Source organism: Eublepharis macularius, chromosome 2 (genome assembly GCF_028583425.1).
Source record: "Eublepharis macularius isolate TG4126 chromosome 2, MPM_Emac_v1.0, whole genome shotgun sequence".
Taxonomy (NCBI): Eukaryota; Metazoa; Chordata; class Lepidosauria; order Squamata; family Eublepharidae; genus Eublepharis; species Eublepharis macularius.
This window is the reverse complement of record NC_072791.1, coordinates 205187569-205213121: the sequence shown is the minus strand read 5'-3', so window position 1 is coordinate 205213121 and position 25553 is coordinate 205187569.

Sequence of the window (25553 nt, the reverse complement as noted above, 5' to 3'; positions counted from 1 at the left end):
AGAGCCATCAGCCAAGAAACCCACTGAGCTTGCCTCTGGACCTTTGTGGGGGGCTAGAGCGCGACACCAACACTCCCAGATACCTGAGCAGCTCAGGCACTAATAATTATCTAGGTGAGCCCTCAGCAGAAGTGCCCCCCAGCTTGGCCCCTGGCCTGGGAACCCGTGGTGGCACAAATGCCCGCGTCTTGATGAGTTCTCCTGAGCCCTCAATCTCACTGTTCTAAATGGCACTGTCCCCGACCCCGAGGGAACAACCTTCACAGGGGAGGCCTGCCTGACCGTGCCACTCCCACCTGACCCGAACATACCAGCCCTCATTCAAGATACCCACTGGACTCAACAGACAAGGGTGCGTGGTGACAGCACGGAGAACCAAGGGGCAAGATGCTTAAGTAGTCTGCAGAAGCCCACACTCTCCACAATGGATAGGGGCAAGCCATGTAGGGCAATCGTCTCTGCCAAGATGCAAAGGCCCACCTCCTAAGCCCTCAACCTCACCGTTCTAAGTGGTGCTGTCCCAGACCCCGAGGGAACAACCTCCACGAGTGCGGCCTGCCTGAGCATTCCGCTCCACCAGCATCGCCCTCAGGGCAAGGATTCTTGCTTGGAGTGGATTCTGGTGACCCTCCCACTGATACCTGCTCAGAAGAGCTGGTAGCCCTCTTTCTCCCCCCAACGGATGTTTCGCTGGGCAAGGACGGAGACCACAGGCTTGGGTGGTGCCTCTTCAGGTGCCTAGTCAAGACCATCGATGACAGGTACTTTGGGTTATTGCCCCTGTGGACCAGGACATCACAGGCATGGCACCACACCACATGGGGGTCATTAGGAAGGGCCCAAAAGTGCCTGCATACAGAGGCGTTGAAACGTGGACCACTAACTGTCCCAGGGGAGGGAGGACCAACAGGTACAGGCTGTGCTGCGGAGCTGGCCACGGAAGACGGAGTGAAGGGTGGACTGCAGGCAAGGACACCACCGAGAGTTTGGGATGGGGACGGGAGGGATGTTTCATAAAACACAAACCATTCCTCCAGGGATCCCTCACCCACCTCCTCCTCAAAATGTTGAGAGAGATCCTCTCCCCCCAGCGGAAAGACCTCTTTAGCCTCTTCCACAGCCCACGCAGGTGAATCTGGGGGAGTTGGAGTACTCTCTGCTGCCCCCAAGCCACACTCAGTACTGCTTGCCATGAGGAAACCAGGAGGACTACCTTTGCACTTCCCCCCACGACCACCCGTGGCCACCACAACACAAAGACTCATTGTGCCACCAAACTAGATTTACGGATTACAGAAAAGGCGAGAACACTGTGAGCCCTCAGCAGAGGTGCCCACCACTGAGCGCCTGGCAGCAGCCCCGGAACCAGAGGGAGGGGCTAGAGTCGTAGCCCAGCACTCCCAGAGGCCTGACCAGATCAGGCAGTAATAATCAGGGTGAGCCCTCAGCCAAGGTGCCCACTGACCTTGGCCCCAGGGCCTGGCAGCAGCCGTGGAACCAGAGGGAGGGAGGGACTAGAGCCCTAGCCCAGCACTCCCAGAGACCTGACCAGATCAGGCAGTAATAATCAGGTTGAGCCCTCAGCTGAGGTGCCCACTGAGCTTGGCCCCAGGGCCTGGCAACAGCCCCGGAACCAGAGGGAGGGGCTAGATCCCCAGCCCAGCACTCCCAGAGACCTGACCAGATCAGGCACTGCTACTAATAATAATAATAGTCAGGGTGAGCCCTCAGCCGAGGTGCCCACTGAGCTTGGCCCCAGGGCCTGGCAGAAGCCCTGGAACCAGAGTCTGAGGCTAGAGCCCTAGCCCAGCACACCCAGAAGCCTGACCAGGGCCGATTCCGCATGGCTTACCTGAAGCCGGAACGTTGCAGGATGTTGCGGAACATGCCGGCAAAACCGCAAAAGATTGTGTTTTCTCACGCGAGTTTTGCACAATGTCACGCAAAACTTGCGCAAGAAAACGCGATCTTCTGCATTTTTGCTGGCATGTTCCGCAATGTCCCGGCTTCAGGTAAGCCATGCAGAATCGGCCCAGATCAGGCACTGATATTGATAATAATCAATGTGAGCCCTCAGCCGAGGTGCCTACAGAGCTTGGCCCCAGAGCCTGGCAGCAGCCCTGGAACCAGTGGATAGATCCCTATCTAACCACATACAAAAAGACCCAGCTCCAATACGCTCTCCCTGTTTCTCCCAAAAGGCTATCAACAGCTGTGTCCCACTCCATTGCTTGCTGAAACTGAAAGCCAGAACTGGGAGCACAGTGCCCTTTTATAGCCAGAAGCCTCATTGAGAAAAGCAGGAGATCTGTGGTTGGCAGTCAGAACTGCCTAACAGGGTTTGCAGGAATGAGATTGGAGTTCCCATGGCCACAGAACACCCCCCTCCTCCCTCCCTCCCCCCTGTTGTCTGCTCCCACGTTACCGATTGTAACCAGTTTACAGCTCCATACTTGGAAGGAAGACCTGCCCATCAAGCTAAGTTGGGCTTTGATTGGGATGTCCAGGGCAACAGAGGGAGTGCAGACAGAGTTCAGGCAGTCCCTCCTTCCATTGCTGAGGCAATTCATTGAAGGCACCTGAGTGTCTGACAAACGCAACAAATGAGGCTTGTGACGACCACTTGTTCATCTGGAATGGCGCCTCGTGAACGGCCCATTCACAAACAGACGAGCGGCCTGTTCTTGGATTTTTTCCATTCGTAATGCTGTTCATGCCCATGTCTAGTCCTAAGAGGAATCCCTGGCATGTATCCAGCCAGCTTTGTTCAGGTTTCACTTCTCCACCTTGTACCTAGGTATCTGCTGGAGACCCGGGAGAGCAGCTGAGCAGCTGCCAGTCAGATCACACAATACTGGATGTGAGAAGCTAGTCGCCTGCCTCAATATCAGGCAACTTCATGGGTTTGTGTATTTGTGCCATAACAAGTATATGCACTCTTTCTATGTAATATTCTTCTACTGTTATATAGGAAAAAAAGACAGGACTATCCGTCTAAACCACACAGATAATTAGAGTATGATGATATGTTTTTCAGAGATTAGATTTAAATCATTTTACATTCAGCAATCGATAGGGTCAAACGTGCAATGTTGATTTAACATTTAATAGAATAAGTGTAATCAATAGACTCTCTTACCAGATGCCAGTTTTCAGACAGTGACAGAGGAATAAGCGCATAACATAAGGCATTACAAAAATTATGGCATCTTTTTTTTTTAAAAAAAAGAAAGTTTCCTGTTTTGGTCAGTATGTTTGCTGATTATTTTTTTTAAAATTCCTTTGTCATGTAACTGTGTTTTCTTTCTTGCCAATACTGTAATTTGGAAACCAGAATTTAAACAGAGTAAATAAAAAAAGTGTAATTTAAAATGTCACTTTATTTCTGCTTCAGTTCCCATGAGTGTGCACTTACCTAACACTCCAGAGTATAATAATTATACCATAAGACAAGAACAAATATAGAAGTTTGCAAGAAAGGCAGACTGGAACCAACGATTTAAGGATGCTCTTAAGAAAGAGTGATAACATTGTGTCCAGAACACAATGTGTGAATCTCATTATTTTATTCCAATGAGTAGGATCCAGCAGTCATTTCATGGAAGGGATTTCTATCAGCAGATCTGGGCCAATTCCAGATGGCTAACGTTCACGCGGGATGTCGCGCCTCGTTGCGGGGAAAATGTGAAATATCGCATTTCCTCACGCGAGTTTTGCGCGACGTCACATGACGACGCGCAAAACTCACGCGAGGAAACGCGATATTTCGCATTTTCCCCGCAACGAGGCACGACGTTCCGCGTGAACGTTAGCCATCTGGAATCAGCCCAGGACTTTCGCAACGCCCTATCCCAGTACGTCCAGAAATATTCCCCCCAATGCTGCTCTTGGGGAATGGGAGGCTCCAAAAACCGCATGTGGAATGGATCAACAGTCTGCAATAAGAGCAGAGAATCAAGTGCCTCCCCTTTTTTTGTTGGCAAAAATTTCCACATCGAGTCAACCCAATGACACCAGCAATAGATACCGTACGACAACACAATTAATATATGTTTAACCCAATCACAGATTCTATTATATCAGCTGATTAGTTCAGACATGAACTCCTCTGGGATTTCTGATGGGAATCACTGTTATCCTTCATCCCATCCCAGTTCAAATGGCTGCTGGGAAAAATAAGAATTGGAACTACAACGCATAATGATAGTCCTGCTAACATGGTACGTAAGATCCGCCGAATGTAGCTGTTCTCAAATGATAGACTGGGACCTCAAAGTGGATTGTGATTGTGACTCTCTTGCGGGTGCATTGTGAGGTCAGGAGGGAGGAAGTGGAACAGGATGAGGTATCTCCACGTGGCTTGATTGCAAATTTGGGTTTACATATGCTTGATTAGCAAAATGATCATACAATACATCTTGTTGCTCAATAACGCTATATATTTAAAAATGCTAACTTTATTCAACCTGAACTAACATGAGATTCTTCTGTTTTATGTTGGCGAGAAGGGAAGTAGCATGGAATCACTCAATCACATGAAATCTTATACTGAGTCACTGAACTAGCTGGAAAACTGATTATTCTCAGCTTCCGTAGGAGTTAGCCATGTTAGTCTGCAGTAGCAAAATAGCAAAGAGTCCAGTAACACCTTTAAGACTAACCAACTTTATAGTAGCATAAGCTTTTGAGAGCCACAGCTCTCTTCGTCAGGCTTGGAACCTCAACTGTAACTTTATGGCTCTTCAGAGAGCCAAACTACAAGTGACACCTGACACTAGTTGGACACTTGTCAGCTTCCCCAAGTTTTGATGGGAAAGGTAGGCAGCTTGGCGGAATGTTGGACAAGTGACAGTTGAAAAGTCCATTGGACAGCAGCCGGAGAGCCAAGCTGCGAGACCAGGATGCCTACATTTCCCATCAAAACTTGAGGGAAGCTGACAAGTGTCCAACTAGTGTCAGGTGTCACTTGTAGTTTGGCTCTCAGCAGGGGTCATTTCGTAGAAAAAGAGCTGGAGGAACTCATTAGCATAACTCATTAGCATAGCTCATTAGCATATGCCATGCCTCTTGCCGTCACCGGAAGTGTGTCATGAGTATAACTGATTTGCATATGCTACACCCCCTGACATCACCTATTCTGGCTGTTTTGAACCCAATCCTGGCCATTAAGTGCCAAAATTGGGCCCAAAATGGCAAAAAGGGGCTGAAAATGGCTGAAAGGGGGCCCAAAATGGTCAGGATCAGGCTGCTGATGAGCGGGAGAATGATCCACCACCCGTCAGAGGCCCAATCCGGGCTGTTTCAGCCCCAATCCAGACCAAAATGGGCCTAAAATGGCTGAGAGTCGGGTGGGCGGGGCCACCTTACATGTGACCTCTTTGGGAACTGCTGGAACTGCGTTCCTGTGCGTTCCCCCTCGAAATGAGCCCTGGCTCTCAGTAAATATAGTTTTGAATGCATTGTACTAGTTATAAACTTGTTAATGTTTTTTAGTTCTTTGTTATTCAGCTTTTTGGTGGTATAAAACGCATTCTGTTAGCATGCATTTTAATTGTTTCAGGTGGCACGAAATAAGAAAAACTGAAACACATTCCATATGTTTGAGGACAAGTAAATTGATATCTCTGAGGAAGATACAGTCAAAACCTCTCGCTAGCATTTGTGATATATTTCTTTTCAGACTTTGAGCTACAGGCTATTAATTTGATCTCTAGCCTTTTGATCTTCTTTACACACTGTCATCAAAGTCACTATTCTTTACACTTTCTTACGAGGGTACATTGTAATGTAATCTCTTGTATTTACATTCCTTGTTCATAGTCATTGTATAATTGTACTGCTTGAGATAGTTTCTAACAGATTGTCTATTTTTGGTATATTGGCAGTTGGGTGTTGTTTTTTCCCTTGTATTGTACATTTTTTTGTAAGTGGTTTGAGGGATTCCCTTTGCTTCAGCTGTAATGTGCAAAATGACCATCTTGTTTCTCAATAAGCGATATATGTAAAGACAAGTGTCCTGAATGACTCATCAATGCCCAGCCCAAACCCCTGGACCTAGAAACATGAAATTTGAGGAGAGCATTCCTTTCATAATGTAAACACCCACTAAGAAGGTATTTTAAGAAATTCACCCCCTAAGGGGGTAAAAGGGGTAAAATGTGTTTTCCCAAAGGGATACAGCTTTCCTGTGTGGCTGGCAGGCTGCTTGGCCAGTCTTTCAAGGTCATTTGCATATGCGAGCTGATTGGGGCTCACAACATTCCGCACCTCACACACACACCCCGAGACAGTTGGAACACAGAGGTCATTTGTGTATGTGGCCTGATTGGCCCTCACCCCCCACATTCTAAACAGTATGCAGTTGATATTGGGAGTCCTTGAAGGTGTCCTGAGGTAAAATGCACCTCCCAGTCTTCCCCTATAGGTTCACTAGGGCTGCCAACTAAAAAAACAAACAAACCACAAACCAAAAAAACGATACATACCCATAAGTATTATAACTGGATTTAAAGTAGTTAAATACTGTAGTGAAGCACGGGTATCAACTTTATTCAGCATGAACTAACATGAGATTCTTCTTGTTTATGTTGGCGAGGGGGAAGTAGCATGGAAACACCTGAACACATGAAGTCTTATATAGGGGTGTGCAAGCCAAAAATTTTCGGCTATAGCCGAAAGTAGAAAGCCGAAAGAAGATTCTCTATCATTAAAGCCGAAAGCCGAAACAAGAATCTCTTTCGGCTTTCGGCTTTCGGGATTCTTTCGGCATTCTTTCGGCATTCTTTCGGCTTTTTTCTATGGGAAAATGCCTCCGTCTTCCAGGACGCCTGGAGGAGGCATTTTCCCACCAAATAAGCCCAAAATTGGTGGGGACCTTCCTCTAACCCTTCTCTAACAACCACCCAAGTTTCAGACAGATTGAACTTTGGGGGGCCATGTTATGGCCCCCAAAGCAGGTCCCCCCATCCTCCCATAAGAAAGCGAAGGAGCAGCATATTGTTAGCATGCTGCTGCTCATCTTTCTTCATTATTTCCTATGGGGAAAAAATGAAGAAGCAGGCTTCCTTTGCCAGGGGTGGCATTTTGCATGCAAAATGCCCCCTTACCCTCAGGGGCCCTTCTCCCACCCCTCCTCCCACCCCCACCAAGGCTCAGCCTGCTCCCACTTGGGGGGGCATTTCATGGCCTCCCCAAGTAGGTGCTCTAATCTCTACCACTGACAGCTGGGGGAGGCTTGTGTTGCCAGGGGTGGCATTTTGCATGCAAAATGCCCCCCAACCCTCTGGGGCCCTTCTCCCACCTCTCCTCCCACCCCCCACCCAGGCTCAGCCTGCTCCCACTTGGGGGGGGCATTTCATGGCCTCCCCAAGTAGGTGCTCTGCTCTCATCTCTACCATTGACAGCTGGGGGAGGCTTGTCTTGCCACGGGTGGCATTTTGCATGCAAAATGCCCCCCAGCCCTCTGGGGCCCTTCTCCCACCCTTCCTCCCACCCCCCACCAAGGCTCAGACTGCTCCCACTTGGGGGGGCCATTTCATGGCCTCCCCAAGTAGGTCCTCTCAGCCCCTAAAGTCCACCCCTTACAGCCCCACACAAACCCAATTCCCCCCCAGCTGCCACACACAGACCCAAATCCCCACATTAGCCCCTCACAGACCCAAATCCACCCCCACCTGCCCCACACCCATAACCCCAGGAACAGGCTGGCAAAGGCCAGCCCTCTCCCTTTGTTCCCTATGCTGGGAACTTCTAAACTCTCTTTCCCTGGGCAATTCTGCACAGCCCAGGGGTGCCACAATGGTGGGCACACTTCTGAGTGCCAGCTGGTCCCTGTGAAAGAGCACCTGAACCACAGACACCCTCCCTCAAATTCCCCCACCACCTACAGAGATGGCTGGCCAGCCAGCCCCATTGTTCCCTATGATGGGAACCAACTGCATAACAAAGAATAAAACAAGAACAACACAAAATAAAGTTTTAAAAAAATTATTTTCTCCCTTCCAAAGTACAAGTAGGCAAAGCATTATGACACATTACACCAGCAGTCCCCCACACAGAAAAATTAAAACAAAACTCACTTAACATCAGAGAATCACAAAACACGATTCTTGTCAAAAACACTTTATTTCTTGAACAGCTTTAGGTTACACAGCAGGGGGGAACACCAAAGGGCATGGCAGCACTATCTTACACAAAAATAACACAACTCACTTAACATCGGAGAATCACAAAAGCACAATTCCTGTCAAAAACACTTTATTTCTTGAACAGCTTTAGGCTACACAGCAGGGGGGGAACACCAAAGGGCATGGAAGCAGTATCTTACACAAAAATAACACAACTCACTTCACATTAAAGAATCACCCCAAAAATTGCTGTCAAAAGCACTTTATTTCTGTAACTGCTTTAGGTTACACAGTAGGAAGGCACCACAGAGCAGGAAAGCAGTGTACTACACAAAAATAACACAACTCACTTCACATCAGAGAATCACACAAACACAATTGCTGTCAAAAACGGTGAAGTGGGTTGTATTATTTTTTGTAGTACATTGCTATCATGCCCTGTTGTGCCCTCCTACTGTGTAACCTAAAGCTGTTCAAGAAATAAAGTGTTTTTGACAGGAATTGTGCTTTGTGATTCTCTGATGTTAAGTGAGTTGTGTTATTTTTGTGTAAGATAGTGCTGCCATGCCCTTTGGTGTTCCCCCCTGCTGTGTAACCTAAAGCTGTTCAAGAAATAAAGTGTTTTTGACAGGAATCATGCTTTGTGATTCTCTGATGTTAAGTGAGTTGTGTTATTTTTCTGTGTGGGGGACTGCTGGTGTAATGTGTCATAATGCTTTGCCTACTTGTACTTTGGAAGGGAGAAAAAAAATTTAAAACTTTATTTTGTGTTGTTCTTGTTTTATTCTTTGTTGTGCAGTTGGTTCCCATCATAGGGAACAATGGGGCTGGCCGGCCAGCCATCTCTGTAGGTGGTGGGGGAATTTGAGGGAGGGTGTCTGTGGTTCAGGTGCTCTTTCACAGGGACCAGCTGGCACTCAGAAGTGTGCCCACCATTGTGGCACCCCTGGGCTGTGCAGAATTGCCCAGGGAAAGAGAGTTTAGAAGTTCCCAGCATAGGGAACAAAGGGAGAGGGCTGGCCTTTGCCAGCCTGTTCCTGGGGTTATGGGTGTGGGGCAGGTGGGGGTGGATTTGGGTCTGTGAGGGGCTAATGTGGGGATTTGGGTCTGTGTGTGGCAGCTGGGGGGGAATTGGGTTTGTGTGGGGCTGTAAGGGGTGGACTTTAGGGGCTGAGAGGACCTACTTGGGGAGGCCATGAAATGCCCCCCCCCAAGTGGGAGCAGTCTGAGCCTTGGTGGGGGGTGGGAGGAAGGGTGGGAGAAGGGCCCCAGAGGGCTGGGGGGCATTTTGCATGCAAAATGCCACCCGTGGCAAGACAAGCCTCCCCCAGCTGTCAATGGTAGAGATGAGAGCAGAGCACCTACTTGGGGAGGCCATGAAATGCCCCCCCCCAAGTGGGAGCAGGCTGAGCCTGGGTGGGGGGTGGGAGGAGGGGTGGGAGAAGGGCCCCTGAGGGTGAGGGGGCATTTTGCATGCAAAATGCCACCCCTGGCAAAGGAAGCCTGCTTCTTCATTTTTTCCCCATAGGAAATAATGAAGAAAGATGAGCAGCAGCATGCTAACAATATGCTGCTCCTTCGCTTTCTTATGGGAGGATGGGGGGACCTGCTTTGGGGGCCATAACATGGCCCCCCAAAGTTCAATCTGTCTGAAACTTGGGTGGTTGTTAGAGAAGGGTTAGAGGAAGGTCCCCACCAATTTTGGGCTTATTTGGTGGGAAAATGCCTCCTCCAGGCGTCCTGGAAGACGGAGGCATTTTCCCATAGAAAAAAGCCGAAAGAATGCCGAAAGAATGCCGAAAGAATCCCGAAAGCCGAAAGCCGAAAGAGATTCTTGTTTCGGCTTTCGGCTTTAATGATAGAGAATCTTCTTTCGGCTTTCTACTTTCGGCTATAGCCGAAAATTTTTGGCTTGCACACCCCTATATAAGACTTCATGTGTTCAGGTGTTTCCATGCTACTTCCCCCTCGCCAACATAAACAAGAAGAATCTCATGTTAGTTCATGCTGAATAAAGTTGATACCCGTGCTTCACTACAGTATTTAACTACTTTAAATCCAGTTATAATACTTATGGGTATGTATCGTTTTTTTGGTTTGTGGTTTGTTTGTTTTTTTAGTTGGCAGCCCTAGTGAACCTATAGGGGAAGACTGGGAGGTGCATTTTACCTCAGGACACCTTCAAGGACTCCCAATATCAACTGCATACTGTTTAGAATGTGGGGGGTGAGGGCCAATCAGGCCACATACACAAATGACCTCTGTGTTCCAACTGTCTCGGGGTGTGTGTGTGAGGTGCGGAATGTTGTGAGCCCCAATCAGCTCGCATATGCAAATGACCTTGAAAGACTGGCCAAGCAGCCTGCCAGCCACACAGGAAAGCTGTATCCCTTTGGGAAAACACATTTTACCCCTTTTACCCCCTTAGGGGGTGAATTTCTTAAAATACCTTCTTAGTGGGTGTTTACATTATGAAAGGAATGCTCTCCTCAAATTTCATGTTTCTAGGTCCAGGGGTTTGGGCTGGGCATTGATGAGTCATTCAGGACACTTGTCTTTACATATATCGCTTATTGAGAAACAAGATGGTCATTTTGCACATTACAGCTGAAGCAAAGGGAATCCCTCAAGGGCCCCAGAGGGCTGGGGGGCATTTTGCATGCAAAATGCCACCCGTGGCAAGACAAGCCTCCCCCAGCTGTCAATGGTAGAGATGAGAGCAGAGCACCTACTTGGGGAGGCCATGAAATGCCCCCCCCCAAGTGGGAGCAGGCTGAGCCTGGGTGGGGGGTGGGAGGAGGGGTGGGAGAAGGGCCCCTGAGGGTGAGGGGGCATTTTGCATGCAAAATGCCACCCCTGGCAAAGGAAGCCTGCTTCTTCATTTTTTCCCCATAGGAAATAATGAAGAAGATGAGTAGCAGCATGCTAACAATATGCTGCTCCTTCGCTTTCTTATGGGAGGATGGGGGGACCTGCTTTGGGGGGCCATAACATGGCCCCCCAAAGTCCAATCTGTCTGAAACTTAGGTGGTTGTTAGAGAAGGGTTAGAGGAAGGTCCCCACCAATTTTGGGCTTATTCGGTGGGAAAATGCCTCCCCCAGACGTCCGGGAAGACGGAGGCATTTTCCCATTGAAAAGCCGAAAGAAAGCCGAAAGAATCCCGAAACGTTTCGGCTTTTTTCTTTCGGCTACCCGAAACGTTTCGGCATTCCCCGAAACGTTTCGGCATTCCCCGAAACGTTTCGGCATTCCCCGAAAGAAGCCGAAACACTTTTGTTTCGGCATTCTTTCGGCATTCTGAATGCCGAAACGCACATCCCTAGTCTTATACTGAATCAAAAAAGGTTGCTATTGTCTACTGTGGCTTGTAGCAGCTCCCCAAGGTCTCAGGCAAAGCTCTTCCACATCACCTTCTACCCAATCCTTTTAACTGGAGGCCCTGGTGATTGAACCTGTGACATGCAAAGCAGGGTCTCTACCAATGAGCCACAGCCCCACCCTGAATACATTTAAAAGTCATTCTCACTTCAAAAAGTTTGAGAAATACTGAGCTAAAAGAGTTAGTCAGAAGAAACATGCAGAAATATGTGCTGCATTCATGGTTCCTCCTGCAAAAAGGAAATTGGCTCCATCCAGATGTTTTTTGAGGAAGTGCTGTTATGGAAGGTAGCATTAATCATGTATACTGTGCCATTCATATATGGAATTTATAGATATGTTTGACATTCAAGGTTTGGCTACATCTTGCTCATCGAGTTTTTCATGTTTCCCGTAAAAGTTACTCTTCTTTTCCTTAAGCCTTAAACAGGCGAATGAAGAGACGTGTTGTTTACTGTTAGAATGAGTAATGAAAGGTTGATCTTCTGCCAAACTAGCTCCGAACACAAAGAACAATGCCACACAGTTGATTCAAAGACCAGAAAAAAACCTTCTGTGAAAATAGTGTCTATACAAGCATGTTCAGAGCAGCATCACCAAATACCTTTAGTGCATGAATCAGGTGGTTTAGGAAACTATTAGCATTTGTATAAGCCAACCAGCCACACCTGATAACCCCTGAATTTCTCATATTTGGATTTCAATGAAACCAGCTTCACCCTTTTTTGACAAAGCTTTAGGTAGAAAGCTTTGAAATTTAACCTCTTTTTTCTTAAAGTCAACGTAGGTAGTAGTGATATGACATGTACAGGATTGATTTCTGTTGGGCATGCCAGTGTTCTGTGTATCTGTTCAATAATACTTTGTTTAATCAGCTTCAAAGTTATCAAATAACTTTTCAATGAAAGTTTTAAATAATACATGGACTGTTTATTTGCTGGGCTTCACTTTGGACCTGGAAGAAATAAATAATCTTCAACCTAACAAACGTCAACCTCTCCCTTAGAGACTGAGAGCCAAAACACACGTTAAGAAAAACCCAGGCTCAGCACGTGTTCTCTTACCTCAAGGTTCGCCGGGATCTGTAGGCGTCCTGGAAGCTTAAAGTTTAGCATTTACAGAGCAGCAAAAAGGGAAAGGGAAATACAGGCGCCTGTATTTTAAGCTTTAAGCTTCCAGGACGCCTTTAAGCTTCCAGGACGCCTACAGATCCTTTAAGCTTCCAGGACTTTAAGCTTCCAGGACCCCTACAGATCTTTAAGCTTCCAGGACGCCTACTTTAAGCTTCCAGGACTCCTACAGATCCCGGCAAACCTTGAGGTAAGAGAACACGTGCTGAACCTAGGTTTTTCTTAACGTGTGTTTTGGCTCTGAGGGCAGTGCCTTGCAAGGATTGAATGTTTTAAGGGAGCATTCAGCTACCAAGCAGCGCTGTGATTTGCAGTGCAATCCTATGCAGAGTTACTCCAGGCTAAGCCCATTGAAGTCAATGGGCTTAGACTGAAGTAACTCTGCATAGGATTGCCCTCTTAGTGGTTAATGTGTTGCTTTAATTCAGCCAAAAAGGTTTTAATCTCCATGTGACTATTTCAAGTAATGCCTCCTTACGGGTGTGTGCCGCAGAGCAAGGAGCACAGTTTCACTCCTTCTTGTTCTGTGAAGAATTAGGTGACGATCACCATAATTTGTGGGCCAGAACTATGCACTGTGTCCTGTGTCTGGGAACCTACATGACTAGATAGGAGCCAATGTATATATATACTTATTGTGAGTAACAGAAAGTCTTTTTTAACCTGTGTTTTCTGTCCCTAAAATGGAACACCCCAAAGTCAATCAATCCCTCCACCCACCTCCGTGTTATCTCTACTGACAATATACGAAATCCGATTAGTAATGACAGTGCAGTTAAATACGATAAATGAAAAACGTGAAACGGCAGAAATAAATTTAAAACGTTAAGGTAACTGTTAGGCTAGAGATGCATTACCTTCCACTGTTGCAGCTTCTACAAAGCTAGGGAAGGGAAGGGGTATTTCCTGTGATCTGGGCACTAATCTCGTGAAATAGAGAGAATATCTTCCTAAGGGATAACATAAGAGGCACTGCCCTGTGGAAGAACTAGACAAGAGCCAGTGTGGTGCAGTGGCGAGAGTCGTGGACTAGGATCTAAAAGATCCCGGTTTGGTTCCCCGCTCTGCCATGGAAGCTTGCTGAGTGACCTTGGCCCAATCACACGCTCTCAGCCTAACCTACCTCATAGAGTAGTTGTAAGGATAAAATGGAGGGCAAGAGAATGATGTAAGCTGCTTTGGGTCCCTCCCTATTGAGGAGAAAGGTGGGATATAAATGAATAAAAAATAAGAACAAGATTCGGGTCCAGTAGCACCTTAAAGACCAACTAGATTTCCAGAATATCAGCTTTCGAGACTCAGAGTTTTATCTCTGCAGGACTACCCACCCTGATACATGTTGGTCTGTATTCCACAAAGCAGCACATGTTCAGGCTCCTTTCTTTCTGTTGGGGGGGGGGATATACCTAGATTGTTTGTTTAGGTCCGGGTGAGGGGCGCTGCTCTCCATTTCTGCTGTCGGTCATGAAGGCAGTGGTTCTTTTTTTAGTAGTTTAAAAATGTCTAACCAGTGGTCCATCTAGCCCAGCATTCTGTTTCACACTGTTGCCAACAAATGAGTCATACAGGCCAAACTCCTTCCCTTCATGCTGCCGCAGTTTTAATTCAAGGGGATATCCAATTAAACCACATTAAAGATAACAGCAGCAACTAAAATTCCACAAAAAACATTTACAGTGCCGTGAACACACAACTTATAGTTTAACCTCCAAAGGCTCCAGCAAACAGGACTGAATTCACCTGACCAGACAACATTGATGACTCCTAAAGTCACAGGGTCTGTCTCTGGGAAGGGGCAGATATAGCATTAGTCTATATCTTCTTACCCAGTCTGCAGAACTGCCTGCTTTCCAGCATCTGTAAGCAAAATTTGTCCCTGTGTTTAGCAACACTAGAGAAGAGGTACAACAAGTGCTTAAATAGAATCCAAGTCAATGATGTGATTGGAGGAAGCTGTTTTGGACAGACAAATATCCATACTGACCTTGGTGACAAGGTCTGCATGATCCTGTTAACTGGAAAATTATGTCGCCAGTGACGTTATCTGCAGCCACTCTCTCCTCACTCTTCCTTCTTTCCTCTGATCTGACTGCATTTTTAGCCACACTGCCAGCTGGTAGAATAGATCCAAAGATTTTTCACATATTAATAAATGCCATTATTTCTTTTGTTACAATTATAGTAACAAATACAGGTTCTTCAGTTTGGGTTAATATTCAAATTAACTTTCTTAATAAGCAGCTGTGTATTAATTCACAGGATCCATTCAGGGGTTAGAGTATTAAGGTAGGATCAGGGGACCTGGGGTCCCATCTCTGCTTTGACATGAAGTTCATTGGGTGGCCTACGGCCAGGCAGTCTCTCCTAGCCTAACCTACCTCACAGGACTGGTGTTATGAGGGTAGAATGGAGGATGGGAGAATGATGCTGTAAGCTACTTTAGGTTCCCACTGGGGAGAAAAGCAAGGTATAAATGTCTGGTAAAAAGTCAAAAAAGAGTTTTTCGCAGTAGTTCTTCCCGGAATTGCCAGGGCCAGAAACAAAATGAGATTTGATGGTTAGTTTGGCTGTTCCTAGTCAGGTGAAACATTTGAAGGAAGCAGGGCCTTTTATTCTGGGAAAAGAGGTGGTGGAACTCAGTGGGTTGCCAGCACAGGGGGCAACTCCTGGCAGGAAGTGGTGCCCCTGTTACCACATGCACATGCGCAAACTGTGTGCATGCTTCCGGGACCGCACAATGACATCACTTTGGATCAGCTGGAACAAGGGGGGAGTTTTTTAAAAGTTTAAATCGCCCTCAGTGAAAATGGTCACATGCGCAGAAGGCGATCTAAACTCCCCTCTGTCTGGAGATCAGGGGGTGGGACCACTGGCCATGTGACCATTTTCAAGAGGTGCCAGAACTCCATTCCACCACATTCCAGCTTTAAAAAAGCCCTGGAAGGAAGTATGTAAACTTCTCGAATATGAGTGAAAGTTCTCCAAAAGGAGATGGGAGTTTTGAACATCATTTAATCGCTTTCAAATTTTGTTCACTTCAAAACCAATTTTAAGTTCTTTCCTTCAAAGGAATTTGATGAGAATGGGTGGGAGGAAGAGTTTTTGTAAGTCTAGCAGCATTTCCTTGGGGAGGGTGGTCCTCCTCTACTCCCCCAAGTATGGAGATAAAGTTGCAATTTCTGTTCTACTGTTCTTTCTTTTAGTCTTCTGGTCACCGATGCTGTAGTACTCCTAAAGCAAGACGTACAATAGCCTTTACCTCGTTTATTCTGTGTAGGCTAACTGTATTATTCATTTGTCTACTATATTATTTTAAAATCACAGAGGATGGTGACAGATGGTGGTTGTCAAGCTTGGGGAAAATGTAGCACTGCCGGAGTGGTGGCTATAAATAATGACAGGGGAGGAAAGAGGGGGAAAGTGACTTGTACATCAATATTTTACAAGCGTCATTTTCTGCAAATGATAGAAGAACAATGTTTTGACTGTAGCCTTCAGCAGTGACTGAAACATTTTTTTTCTGGTTTTCTTTTTATTTGAAAAATAAAAGCTGCATTATTATTATTATTTATTATTAAACGGCTCTAATGTGGCATCCAAATATGCCATAAATCTCTTTGCCGTTTACTTTCCAATGGATTAATAATCAGTCTGCCTGAAGCTTTACAGATGCAGTTACCAAACAAACCATGCCGTAGCTGAGTGTTTTTGTAAACTGAAGGGAGGGGTGGCCCCATAGGGAGCTGCTAGATAATAGCTTAGGGCTCAAACAATTTGACATGTCCATGTGCCTGGATTGGGATGGGGATCGGCTCTGTGGTGTCCACAGCCGCTATATGGATGAACCAAGAAAGACAGTGTGTATGTGTTATGTGTCATTAAGTCACCTCTGACCTACGGTGACCCTATGAATGAAAGACCTCCAAAACATCCTATCATTAACAGATTTGCTCAGATCTTGCAAACTGGAGGGCGTCAGTTCTTTTACTGAGTCAAGCCATCTTGTTTTAGGTCTTCCTCTTTTCCTACTGCCTTCTACTTTTCCTAGCATTGTTGACTTTTCCAGAGAATCTTGTCTTATGATGTGACCAAAGTATGATAGCCTCCGTTTTGGGATTTTAGTTTCTAGGGAGAATTCAGGCTTGATTCGATCTAGTACCCACTTATCTGTCTTTTTGGCCATCCATGGTATCTGCAAAATTCTCCTCCAGCACTACATTTCAAATGAATCAATTTTCTTCCTGTCAGCTTTCTTCACTGTCCAAGTTTCACATCCATACATCATAATGGGGAAAGACAGGGGTGGGTGGAAAAACTCAGGGTTCGGCTCCTTTCCCCTAAGTTAGACTTCTGCCAAGACTTCCTCCCAAAAGAATTACTTCCTTAAAAACAGAAAGACTTTTCTCCATCAGAGACAGACAATCTCCATCAGAAAATGTTATTCTCCATGGGAGGGAGTCTTTATATGTGGAAGGAAGACATAGTGGAGGAGAGTCATAGGACCCAGTTTAGCAGATGGGAGTCATAGTATCTAGCTCCGTGCCTTTATTGTTATTGCAGGGCCAGATAATCCTTGCCCCTCCTGTTTTATCTCTTAACATTGTGTAGGAAGATGGTTGAGGATCACTATCTCAGGAGTGGTTGCACCACATTCATTAGATCTTACAAGGTTCAAAGGGTGGTGGCTCCCACCTTGGAATGAAAACACTAGAAATGACGGTGTGGAAAAGAAGCTGCTATGTGGTTGGCAAGGGATGCCTCCTTCCTGCTACCGCCATGCACTTCCCCAGATGGGGCCACCACCCTCTGAGGCCCTACTGAATATGTGGCTCATCCGTTAATGTAGAAGTTAATAGGAACAGAATCTGTAGGGCTCTAAATGAGAATCTGAGGTGGGAAAAGCTTTATTTCCATTCAATCAGTGTTTTCTCAAAGAAAACTCCCCGTTTTTTTCTTCTTTGCATCCACTAACTTCTCCTTTTCAAAGAGACCACTTTTGACTTGCCCACAGCCCAAAGCTGATGATATTTTGCATATTACCTAATCTACATTACTTTTACAAGGAGACGCTCGCTATCCTGGGAAATAATCTGGGGATAGTCAAACCTTATTCCCCCTTACACCAAATCTAATTGTGCTATTTAAAAAGTTCCCCGGCTCATTTATTTGCTTTGTACTCTGCTATCCTACATGAAAAAAAAATCCTGAGGTTCATAAAATGAACTTGCATGTAAAGCATTGTTTCTGAGGGCAGTATGTGTCAAAACTACTGGCATATTATAAGCATGGAAAATGAAATGGAATGGAGGTGTTTCAGAGACAATAAAGGATTTTATTGCTGTTTCCTTTTCACGTTAATTCAAGAGTAGTTTGCTACGGAGCATTATTGCCCTGTCGATTCCAGAGAATGAAAAGAGACAAATTAGGTGTGGTAATAGCTCTTCTTGAAACAATCTCCGTTTGGGAGAGAGTACAATCTTTCAAGTTTCATCAGGTAAATCTTAAATAGTATTGTAGGTCTGTGGGGTCTTGTCTCTCCCTCCCCACTTTTTCTTGGATCTGCTCATTCTTTCAAATATGTCAATAGTAATCTACCCTGCAACAATTTTTTATTAGTTTTCTAATTATAATATAAACAGAGCCAGGAGAAAAGACAAAATCCAATCGTACATTAGCATTCCTTTTGACTCACTTGCATTATCTTTTGCATTTTGATAGAAGATACACTTGAATTCCATTAACCGGAGGAGGGGGTGATGGGAAGGAATGCCAATGAGGTGGCATTTGACAGCATGCCCCTCAAAAAAAATTTACAAAGTGCCAGTTTTCAAAAATAGGCATTTTTCTTCTGTTCAGAAAGCACATTTTATATTTCGGCACCCAACATCCACGGGGCTGCTCCCCAAATTTTATTCATCCATTCCCCCCGCCCCCTGCGGATATTGGAGTTTTGAATTACCTGTTCTTGTTTTTGAAGTGGAAAATGATGCATTAGGAATCGTCCCTTGTTCTGTTTTGTATTCATGAATTTTGTACAGCACACTGTGCCGTTTACGGCAACATTCAGCTCCATCAGTTTATATGTATTTCCCTTCCTCCAGTTTGAACCTATCTGCAATGATAAAACCATTTATTGTAAAAATTGTGGGTTTTTTCCACATGATGACACAACTATATTTACAAAGATTTTTTTTTTGTATTCTGGCATCAATGTTGCATTGTATGCTGTGCGCATCAGTAAAACTCAGCATAACAAGAACCTTGATGCTGTCATAGAGACAGGCTTGTCGGAGGAGGCATACCCTGGATTTCCCCCAGAAGAGGGACTAAGCTGGATGCCCAGATAGGGGGCCACATTCTGGCCATGAGAGGAACTCTGTTGGCTGCTCAGACGTGGGTCAACAACACAGACATTATTCTGCTGATTGACATTGATTAGAAGCCCTTGCTTGCCAGTGGGGAGAGCACATATGGAGTTAAAACAGGGGAGGGTTGATATAGGTACACTAGCAACAAAGCGCATTGTGGAAAAAAATACAACGGGCTCTAGAAAGGGGAGGGCGGGCGGGCGGGCATTCCCTCCTCCTCTATTACTGATCTCAGCCAGATGAAGGCAGGGGGGCGGGCATGGCCACCTCCTCTGCACCTGATCCCAGCCGAGTGAAGGGGGCGGCATTGCCTCCTGCTCCACACCTGATCCTGGCCGGGTGACTGGGGGTGGGTGGGAATTGCCTCCCACTGCACACCTGATCCCAGCCGGGTGAAGTGGGGATGCCATTGCCACCTGCTCCACTCCTGATCCTGGCTGGGTGAAGAACGGACAGGCATTACCACCTACTCTGCACCTAATTCTGCCTGGGTGAAGTGGGGGGGGCATTACTGCCTGTTCCACGCCTGATTCCAGCAGGTTGAACTGGGGGTGGGCATTGCCTCCTGCTCTGTGCTTGATTTAGTCCAGGTGAAGGGGGTGGGCATAGTCACATGCTCCTTATGTGATCCCAGCCAGGTGAAGGGGGTCGGCATTGCCACCTGCTCCGCTTCTGATCCCGGCTGGGTCAAGGGGAGTGGACATTTCCTCCTGCTCTGTGGCTGATCCTGGCCAGGTGAAGGGGGCAGGCATTACCACCTGCTCCTCACATGATACCAGCTGGGTGAAGATTGGGGAGGGCATTGCCACTTACTCTCCTCCAGACCCCAGCTGGATAAAAGTGGAGGGCAGGTATTGCCACCTGCTCCCAGCCTGCTCCCAGCCTGGGCTTCCCACCATGGTGCACTCTCTGGAGGTCTGGCTTCATCTGGGCATCCCTCCACAGTAGCGCCCTCTGGTGGTGCACCAGGGTAGGAAGTAAGTTGTCTTGAATACGCTTAGCCTTTTATATAGTAGGGTATGCGGTTGAATCTGTTAGTGGGCTCTACAACTCTCCCAGGAAGGCCTTCCTTCCTGGGAGAGCCTGGAAGTAATTGGCTCCCCCTCCTGCCTTTTGGCTAACCTATCAAAGCCAGAGAGAGGTGGATGAAGTGTGGGTGGTCTTGGATCCAGTTGATGGGGTGCAAGGAGGGGAAAGGAGGAGGATAAGAGTGAGCCTTGAACCCATGCCCTTTTCCAGACAGTGAAGAGGGAAAGCAGTCTGCCTAGCAGGGAGTTGGATTAGTGGCTGTGAGCCTTAGCACTCAATGTGACACTCCTCAGTGTTACCTTCTGCAAGGTGCTTTCAGTTCCCTAGATATGCATATGTAATGAGGGGATGGGGAGAAAAGAACTGGAAAACTGACAAATGGCACCTAATTCAATTCCAGAATTAATTTTAGCTAATTAAATTGCTAGCTAAACTGGAATTCAGGAGAAGCAAAATGTAGGGAAGAGCAAAATTTCTGAACAATAAGAAATGGTGAAATATCCTCATCCCTAGTTGTCTGTTTTTATAGTCAGGCAACATCACATAAACCCAAATACAAAAAAAACCCTGAAATCAGAACACACTACCAAACCTATGAAATCTACTTCCCGTATAACATGAGAAGGTGCTCAGATGGTCACAGAAGGCCAAAGAACCCAGTATTAAGTGCCAAACTGGTGTGTGATGAATACCAATATGCACCGTGAGATACTTGGTATCATACCTGTTAAATAGGCACAGTTAACATATGTAGCAAATGAAATGAAATCCTATCCTCAAGTCATAGGTTACTTATGGCGACCCCTGTTGGAGTTTTCAAAGCAAGAGACTAACAGTGATGGTTTGCCATTGCCTGCCTCTGCAACCCTGGCCTTCGTTGGAGGCCTCCAATCCAATTACTAACCAAGGCCAACCATGCTTAGCTTCTGAGATCTGATGGGATCAGGCTCACCTAGGCTATCCAGGTCAGGGATGTAGCAAATATGAACAAATAAAAGACTTACATTTATTCACAGGATTACACTGACATAGTTGGGTAAAGCCTTAAGGCTTAAAGGAGATATTTTCTCCCTCCTTTTTTTATTAGAAAGGTGGGAGAAACATTTACTTTGAGGACTCTGTTTCTTCCAGAAAAAAAGAGAGTGTGCACATATCCTAGACGGAAGAAGGCAAAAACAGCCATTTAACCCCTTTCTGGCAGCAGCAAGGTTAGGAATCTGCAAAAGCAGGGAGGGCGGAATAAAAATGTAATAAATTAAATTAAAATTAAATTCCTGGCTTTGAGGAAAAAAATAACAGATTGTGTGCATACCTGGGAGGAAGGAAGCCAACGGAGAATCAGCCTTATGACGCTTACCTCGCTTTACTGAAAAAAAACGGGGAAAGAGAGAGCTGAGGAGGGTGGGAGTGGTTAATTCCACACAGACCAATCAGCTCCAGGGGGAAAGGAGGGGGAGGGAAGAGAAGCAGAAGGGGATTTCACATTGATATTAATCACGCCAGCCGTGACTTGGCAGCAGTTTCAAAATAACATCGCAGTATGTCCGCAGGGGAGAACATTGGGCATACCGCAGACAAACATCGGTACTGTGTCCTGTGACTAACTTGCAAGTGTGAAACATCTGCAAACATGGGAAGCAGAACAGATACTGAAACACTTTAAAGTGTTTCGAGTGTGAAAAGGGCCATGGTCTCTGTATCAAAGAACTCATGTGCACATGTAGAATTGCAGGGATTTACATGACATTTTGAACAGTTAGAATGTGTAGACTAGGATTTTTGGACAACAGGTAAGATTTCTTTTTCCTCTTCTATAACTTGGTACCGTGCTCTGATTTGGGATCTACAGACTGGTAAAGCAAAGCACGGTGGGGACCTAAGGGGGTCCACAGATGGTCAGAATTGTGACAGACTCATTGGTCTCTTGTGACACCACACAGATGCCACTCAACCATCATAGGAAAACAAATCACATGAACGGCAGAAGTAGAATAGTGCAATCCTGAGAAGAGTTACTGCAGTCTAAGCCTATTGAAATCAGTGAGATTAGACTGGTGTAACCCTGTTTAGGATTGCAATGTCAGTGTGTGAGCCAGTGATATACACCCTTCAGAAAAAGGATGTCTTGCAGCCTGAGAAGCAGGACAAAGAAAAATTCTAGCTTTCTTAAATGCTCTGTCTCCCTATCCAGGTCAAGGCCTGGATGCATTGTACCTTTAGCACTTCCTATAAGGAATCCTTCCTCCATAAGCCATTCATCCTGCTGCACCCTGTTTCTGAACTGTTAAGCAAAGCTCACTGTACTCTCCAATAATAGTTGAGGCTGACAGTGCTGATTTCCCCTTATTTAATTGATGCTGCTCCAGGGGCAGATTTGTTGGGATTCATGAAAAAGCCTGTCAAACTGTTTTCAGTGTAAAAGAGTAAAGACGCCAAGCTAACAAGCTAAGAAAGAGGTAGAAGCCTCAACCAGAATGTACAAACAGAGCAGAAAAAGAGTTACATCTACAGCTTGGTCTTAGGCCATGATCATGCAAGCATCCATAGGGTCTGTTGGAACACCAGGAAATAACATACAATGCAATATCTACAGCACATAAATGCATGTTATGCAGTCCTTTAGTCTTTCACGGTTTATTTTTAAAAATTATTTCATTAAAACAGAAAATAGCATTAACTGTAACAGAAAGTAATAAACATATTAGATAGGAAACCCTTCCACCCACCACCCACTTACCTGGCAGGAGGGTCCCCTGCCTGACCCCTGCTGGCCCCAATTCGGAAATCCCTAATCAAAGCTTTCCGAAGCATTCGGAGTGCTTCGGAAAGCTTCTGGGCTGAGATTAAAGAGCCCCGCTGCTGCTTTAAACATCCCACCCCCCACCCCCACCTACCTTGTCGGTGGCAGCAGTGGCTCCGGCTCCTCTGCTGCTGTGCCACTGCACCACCACCTGAGCATGCGGGGCGGTGGGGAAGGCCGGAGCCGCCGCTGCCACCGCCTCCTCCTCCAGCCCTTCCTGCCATGGTGGGGGTGGAGTGGTTGCCCCAGGGGGGTGGGGGGTTTCCTCAGGGGGAGTGGGGATGGAGGGGTTTCACGAGGGGGGGTGGGAGGGGGGTGGGGAAGTTCCCCCCCCCTCACTTCAGTATGCTCCGAATATTTACAAAGAATACCGAAGTGAGTAAAATACTTTAATTCCAAAGCGGCTTGCCACTTCAGAATTAAGGTATTTCAGGATTTTTTTCCCACTTCAGGTAAACCCAAAGCAGGAAACTCGAAGCAACCTGGCCCTGCACACCTCTAGTTAGGTGTACTGGCATATGAACACGTAGTGGTATATACAGAGCACATTGAGTTTGCCGATGCAGATGCATTCACAGGCCATGCTTACTGCACATACACTATTTCCAGAAGACTGATCATCTGAACCAGCCTTCTAGTACCTCAAGCCAGCCATCTAGTAACAACAACAACAACAACATTCAATTTATATATGCCCTTCAGGATAATTTAATGCCCACTCAGAGTTACTATCATCCTCATGTCAATCAACCTGTGAGGTAGGTGGAACCCACAGTCACCCAGCTGACTTCAAGCGGAGGAGTGGGGAATCAAACCTGGTTCTTCATATTAGAGTCCTGCCACTCTTTACCACTACACCAAACTGACCCAGAGAGGAAGATGCAGTCCCAAAAGCAGAGTTCTGTGTGCACAGCTGAGGCAGATAACAATTTGTTGTTGTTGTTGTTGTTGTTATACATTATGTATGAGCAGTTTCTTTATTTAACAATCCAATGACCCAGCAGTCTTGGACAAAACCAAGGAGCAGCCTCCAAGTATGAGCACATTCCCATCAGCTTGGCAAAGGCTGAGTGAGTCCCGTTGAATTGGATGGATGAAGATCAATACATTCCCTACTTCCATTGGTCTGCTTTTCCATGACTCAAGTAGTATGGATTTTTAAGATTGAGATTCAAGTGACTAAATCAACCTGTCTAGTTCAGATTACCAAAAGTTGACAGTCATTGGTCAACCATTCCGATCACTGTCACCGAAACCAGCATGCTGCCTGACTGCTTTCTTCCCAGTGCTTAGCATGTTGAGGGGTTGTAACCCATCCAAGTTTATAAAGCCACTACCTCGTTCCTTAGACAGAACCCAGACCCATAAAGTTATTTTTGATACCTCCTTTCTGTGTTCTTTGAAGTCTGTTTTCTGTTCAGTATCAACTAAGATGTCCATCATATAATTGTAGAGTAGTAGAGTAGTAAGAACTTCTTTGTACCTTGCATGTGCTGCTGCCCAAAGGGATCCGTACCATATTGGTGGTGCCAATAACATGAGTCTTTCCCACCTAATCACCATCCTTGATCTTAGCTGGACAATCGTCGCATGAAAACAACCAACTGAAATGGCCTCAAATGTCTAAACATTGTAGCCGTGCATAGAACTATTTGTGTGGCTCTTTATTTTTCTTCAAGATCTAGTTACAGCCTGGACTCTGCAGTTCTGTTTACGTGCAGCAAACAATTAGTTTCTTAGGATCATTTCATGCATTTTCAATAGATACAAAAACCTATCAAATTGGTGTGTAGGTTTTTTGTTTGAACAAATGAAGCCTTATTAGCCTGGCCTCCTCTAATGCCTCTCGAGGGTCTTAGGCAAAGGTCTTTCGCATCACTTACTACCTGATTCTTTTAATTGCAGGTTTCAGGGATTGAACCTGAGACCTCTTGCGTGCCATGCAGATGTTCTCCCATTGAGCCACATCCCCTGTCCTGTTTCAAACATGTATAACTGTAAAGATTATTTCCAGGGAGGACCATCGTGTTTCTAGCTCTTCAAATTGAAGAGACCATTAACATAAAGCTGTCAAAATATTTTTTTAAAAAAAGATAGACCAATGAGCTTGTTAGTATTCAGCTAGAACTGAATGTATACTATTGACTCTAAAACCTTTCCTCCTCTGCTCTTCTTTTTAACTTCTCCCGGCATTAGCAATGCAGAGATAAACATTTTCCTAATATTGGTCTGAGCTTCTGTGCAAACAGAATCGTCACTTAAAGACTCAGTTTCATTCTTTGTCTTTGTAAATATAGACAATTCAATTAATGCAATTCAGTAGGGAACAATATGGTTGTCTTTTCAAGGGTACTTTATAAACTAGTCTTTAAATTATCCTACATAGAAGAGCTCTTTCTTTCATGATGTATTTTTAAGATTCTCTAGTGTGTGATACTACTGAACAATGGAAAGTATTTTTGAATGGGTTCTGCAAGGGGAAGATGGATCGTGGATTAGAACTACACGCCCCTGGTGTGGTGTGAAGCTTTCACCTACAGACTAAAGCCTTGTTCCTATGATCATTGAAAACGCCTCGCACATGTTGACTGCCAGTTGTTTCAGATTGTCATGAGGTGGTTATGTAGATATGCAAAATTTAATCTAATGCAATCAGTGCAAATTCTTGAAAAAATACATTGGCAATAATAAGTCCAGTAGTACCTATAAGACTAACAAAAT